Genomic DNA, 5,985 nt, shown 5'->3' on the forward strand with positions numbered 1-5,985 from the left:
TGGTTACCCATACTAGGAATTAGTGCTCTGCATTTATCCCATCCTAAGTGCACTTTTGCTTTTTAAGGATGAACAAATAATTTTGAATGATTTAAAAAAAGACAAATGCTATCAAAAGATAGAATCTTTGGCAATTATTTTATATTTATGGCTTTAATTTTCTGCTAAGAATTGTGGAGAGTGAGAGAGAAAAATCGTGTTTTTAAGTTTACAGACAGGACTTTTAAAGTCCGCCTTACTCTTTGGGTTAAAATGAATTTATTAAACATGATGCATGATGTTTTTTTTCATCTCTTTTGTTGTTTTAATAACCTGAATTGATAAATTGTGCACATTAAGACCAGGGACATTTATTAAGTAAATCATCTGTTGATTTAAAGAACTTAATTGGGAGATATTCAGTCCTGTACTGTTATTCTTTGTAACAGTCCACCTGTATTACATGTACTGAACCTGCAGCAGTGATGAAGTTTGAAATGGATCTTTAATGTTTCAATGTTATCAGCACTCCTTAAGCAACCTAAAGATGCACTATTATTATTATTATTATTATTATATGATGAAGAGCAGCTCCTTTCACTCTCTCACTCTTCCTCAAACAACACAGTACTTAATATGTTAATGTCTGTCATCATTAACTATCAGCACTGTGCTTCATTGTTTCTCTGTAAACCTTCCATTTTTTTTTCTCAGATGCATTTATCACATTTTTAATTATTGGAAACAGATAGTATTGAATGGTTCAATTTAATACTCGCTGTACACTGTTTTATGACAACACGAAACAAATTGTTTTATTTATAAAAAATCACTTTTATTCTTCTGCATCATGAAGACATAACAAAACCTTCTCTTCTAGACAACATAATGAAGTCCATAATTCCTTAAAACTTGCAACCAAAGAATATGTTTTCAGCAAACAGCCCCTTGTGAAAAGAAGTACATTTTAGCACACTTTAAAAAAAAAAAAGTACTGTAATTACAGAAGTAATATACTTGAGTGCAAAATTAATGTGATGTTTTCGGACACTTAAATGCATGTTATTTACAATTAAATTAAAAACTTTAAATATATCAAATAACACACAAGAGTTGAAATTATAATCAATTAATCAATCAAAATTTAATTTGACATTATTACAAAGCACTTTTTAAAAGTATGTTGAGAAACAGGCATGAAAGTGAACTCTTTTTAAGTGCACTTAAGTGGCATTTTAGTATGACGTACAAGTGCAAATTCAGTACAGTTAAGCACTTCTTTTTCACAAGAAACACAAGGGAATTTTATATGTGAGCTTGGGGGACGTCATAACTAATCTCCACTCATGCTCTAGTTAAGGTGGTAGAAAATGATGGGTGGATTTTCTTGCAGTTTTATTCTCATAGAGAAAGTTTTCCCACACTGATTCTGACAGTCTGTCAGCATTTAAGGGAGAAGAATATACAGTGGTGTGAAAAAGTGTTGGCCCCCTTCCTGATTTCTTATTATTTTGCATGTTTGTCACACTTTAATGTTTCAGATCATCAAACAAATTTAAATATTAGTCAAAGATAACACAAGTGAACACAACATGCAGTTTTTAAATGAAGGTTTTTATTATTAAGGGAAAACAAAATCCAAAACTACATGGCCCTGTGTGAAAAAGTGTTTGCCCCCCTGAAACATTAAACATGCAAAAAAATAAGAAATCAGGAAGGGGGCCAACACTTTTTCACACCACTGTATTTCATTCTCTTTGGCTCTCAGAAGTGCTGTTCTATGATTTATATTCCCACCGTATCAAAGGAAGATCCAGGGACAAGCCGTAATTTATATACAACTGAGACTGAACCACTTACACATGATGAACACGCTTCACACTTTATAAACAAACCTTAACCCTAAAAATGAAACTTTAGCACATAAACTGTCCTGCACTCTCATACTGAAAATCATGCAGCTTGTTGAGGAGACTATTGCGACTATATCATTATTCAAAAATAAAACTGATGAAAAATCCCATAAACTCCCATTATAGGGCTTTTTTTTGACATATTTGTCAGGTGCAAGAGTTTTTTGGCAACTAACACTAAAACACTGGCTTCTTCAGACCTCCACCAATGCGATTTGGTGAAATGTAAGGGAGTGATGTTAATGAACTATGGGGCCCGGATTCATTTTGCTCTTAAAAATGTCCTGGATTCCAGAAAGCAGACAAAGAGAAGGAGCAAATGCCAGCACAAATGATGAAAATTCAGTGTACGGTATATAAGAAAATTATTTACAGCCATATGCTGTGATCTGTAACCCTTCATTTGACTAGATGAAGCATCATGAATCACAGAAGTGAAAAACTCTTCATTTCTGGTCCTCCAGCACACACATCTGGAGTCACATCCACTCCCAACAGTCTTCAAGTTTAATTACACAACATTTTAATCCTCATTAAGCATGCGATGCCACATTTAGAGCAGAAGAGTTTGGACAGATCCAGTTATAGCTCTGTTCTCTTGAGACATTCCAGTGAGATCTTTTTTAATGCTAATGTGTGTAACTTGTTAAAATACTTTCGCCTTTTATTTTAATGTTCAGGCAACTATAAGAAAGCCATCTGTGGGCAGACTTTCTGAAGAGTGTGAACACTGACTCTGCTGCATTACATTTGTCAAAACTTTAGGGATTAGAATGGAAAACAACTTGTGAAAAATTATGTTTGTTTGAGCTATATGTGTGTAATGGTGTGTGACACTTTACTATGACATGAACATTTCATGCATTTTTACAACAGCGAAAATTACGTTGTATGTCAGTAAAAAATCTGGTGATTGCATCTCAAACCCTTGTGAGAAAGAAGTGAAAAAAGCATACTTTAAAAAGATCACTTATTATGGAAATAAATAATATACTTTAAAATAATGCACTTAAGTACAAACTGAATGTAAAGTTTTTGGACACTTAAGTGCATGTTATTTACAATTACATAATAATGTATTGTAATTATTATAATGTAATGTATTGGTTAAATGTGTATTAATGCAATTATTTGAACTGTACAGTGCTTTTCTAAAGCACTTACGTACATATTTATGTGTAATATGTATTTCTACATTGGAATTTGGTAAAGTAAAAGTAATGTAAAGTAAAAAATGTAATATTGGGTACAAGCTAGAGTTAAAATTATAGTCAAGTACTACATTTTTAATATGAAAATAAGTGTAGGCCTACTTCATTAAAGCACGACAAAAAATATTATTAAAACAATGATTTAAAATGTGAAGCTTTTAATTTGACATTATTAAAATGCACTTTTTTAGAAGTGTACTTAAGTGTTAAGAAATATACAATCTTTAAGTACACTTAAGTGGCATTTTATTTCATTAATACTAGATTATTTGCAAGTTTTTTTGTTTGTTTTTTAATTTTTATGATATACTTTTAAGATGTGCACATTCAAAACAAGTACGCACACTGGTTTTTTTTTTCACAAAGGCATTTATTCTTTACTCAAACAATCACAAACACGTATATATCCTGGAACCCAGGCATAGACTTTTTTATAGGACATTATATTTTAGTGAATTTCTGTGAGCGCATAAATGCCACAGTTTTAGTCTGGATGTCCTGTTCAGAGCACATTCAGGGCTTTTCAGAGATATCAAATGTTTGGAGGTTTGATCATAAATACTCACTCTCCTTGGTCTTTCTTTAAATATGACTGATATTGACAGAATGATCAAATTTAGCACTCTTAGGGAAATATGATCATGTTTTGTAATTATCATTTTAATCTGGCTAATTTTCAAATTGTTTGTCGTAAATAAACATCTCAGAAAAATGTCATGGGGTTTCAAATCGGAATATGACTTTTTGCTACGAAACAGGGCATAATTTTCATGCATGTCTTCTGTAGAGGACACCAGGACAAACATCATGTTAATCAGACAGGATGAAAATGTTGCCAAGTTAATACTCCCATTATTACACTTCTTTTTTCATTATGGTTTGCCCCAAGAACACATTCATATGCAAAATAGATGCAGTGAATAGATACATTGTATAGAATGGGAATACCAATTTATGGACATTTTACACACAAATTGCATAAAGTAAAGTAAAATAGTATATCAAATCATTCTGTTATATCTTTCATAACATAGTTGAGAATCATCTTTGTAAAAGATTTGGTTAAAAATAGGCTGAAACATAAAAACTGATTGGTGAATGAAAAAATAAAACATTTGCCCCAAGAACACATTCATATGCAAAATAAATGCAGTGAATAGATACATTGTATAGAATAGGAATACCAATTTATGGACATTTTACACACAAATTGCATAAAGTAAAGTAAAATAGTATATCAAATCATTCTGTTATATCTTTCATAACATAGTTGAGAATCATCTTTGTAAAAGATTTGGTTAAAAATAGGCTGAAACATAAAAACTGATTGGTGAATGAAAAAATAAAACATTGTTTTAGCCTATACATGCCGTTTCAGTTTTTTTTTTGTTTTTTTTTAATAACTTAGTCCTGACATCCTCTACAAAGGACATAGAATAAAATATTTTTTCAAAAATGTTTTTTTTTTCTCCATTTGTTTCTTATGCTCCAACCAATGTAATGACATTAAAAAAAAAACTTTTTCTGGTTCTCAGGAGAATATAAAAGCATTGTGTGTAGCATTTTGTTTCTTACCTGCTACTAAAGGCTTACTATGCTATTCTGAAAACTTTGCTTTCATTTTTAAATTTTGTGCAATATAATTTTACTTGCGTTTTAAAATTTTGGTTTCATGCTTGTTATTTTTTTTTTTATCCGTGACTGCAATACATTTGGCGGGAATCTGATCCCATAGCTTACCTACATCTCAAATGACACATGTGAAGTGTCCCTTTTATCTAAATTACCTTATTTTCTTCTGTGGAGGTTGGCAAACCAAGTTGAGGTTGGAGTTTAGCAAATAACATGACCTAAGGCTAAGCTTAAAAAAAAAGAAACAGCGTCTATGGGACCCAACATGCGTGCGCGTGTCCACTGACGGCTGCAGAGGGAGGGAGCAGCGGGCGACATCTTGGATTCATGAGTGGTAGGTGACCGCAGCTTCAAACACCAAATACTCTCAATTACACGGAGCTTCGGTCAGAAGCGGACACACCTGTCTCTGCTGAGCCGGACCGGTCCGGAGGACACAGAGAGACTGACACACAGAGGTGAGGGAGGGAATCCGCCGGGCGGGTCAGTCGTGACAACCGAGCGGGGCTAGTTAGTTAGCTTAACCAGCTAACCAGCCGGACGCGGGTGTTTCATGTTAGATTCATTGATGGGAATGTGTTAAATTAATAACACGGAGTATTTGGGAACCGATAGTTAAAGAAAACGTCATTTAATGCGTTTAAAATCGTGATGGCTGTGCGTTTGAATGGAAAGAGCCGCGGCAATCGCCACATAGCTTTACTGTTAACTATTTCGGTCCATCTCGGACAAATATTTTAAATTAAATAATAAAATCTGTTTTATTGATGCTATGATATAGAAAGTAAATAGCATGTATTTATATTTGTTAGTTTTGAGGCGAGACAGACAGTCGCAGTGGGCAGGGCTGAGAATCACGGGAAATTACATATTAATTAAAAACCATTATTGGACATAATAGAAACCTTATCAAATCCCGGACAGAATTGCCATGCGAACTCTTCTATTTTTCCATCAGCAGCCATGATGCTGTAGAGCTGAGATGGCATCATCATCATCAAAATATTCATCATGTTCTTATGAATATTCAGATATATTCGTAAGGCACAGGAACGGTTGTGACAGGTTTTATTGTTGTGTTGTCAACTGGGGTGGAATCTTGTGTACAGGTTATGTAGTCTGCCTATATATTCATAATAATTTCACTCAATTCACTGAAGAGGTTGCACCTGCATAAGGTTCAGGTTGAGTTTCTTTTAGCCAGAGGTGTGTGTTTGTGTGTGTGTGTGTGTGTGTGTGTGTGTGTGTGT

General features: G+C 33.4%; 1 protein-coding gene across 1 annotated transcript in view; it reads left to right on the top strand.

The window, feature by feature from the left end:
* Positions 1-4,856: 4,856 nt before the first annotated feature.
* The window catches only part of LOC107670579 (AP-2 complex subunit mu-A-like), a 12,955-nt gene continuing 11,826 nt past the window's right edge, over positions 4,857-5,985 (top strand). Inside the window, exon 1 of the mRNA XM_016463214.1 lies at positions 4,857-5,193. The gene's annotated coding sequence lies outside the window, so the exon portion shown is untranslated. The remainder of the gene's footprint in view (positions 5,194-5,985) is intronic.

The sequence above is a fragment of the Sinocyclocheilus anshuiensis genome, unplaced genomic scaffold (genome assembly GCF_001515605.1).
Source record: "Sinocyclocheilus anshuiensis isolate Anshui unplaced genomic scaffold, SAMN03320099.WGS_v1.1 scaffold140, whole genome shotgun sequence".
NCBI classification, from domain to species: Eukaryota; Metazoa; Chordata; class Actinopteri; order Cypriniformes; family Cyprinidae; genus Sinocyclocheilus; species Sinocyclocheilus anshuiensis.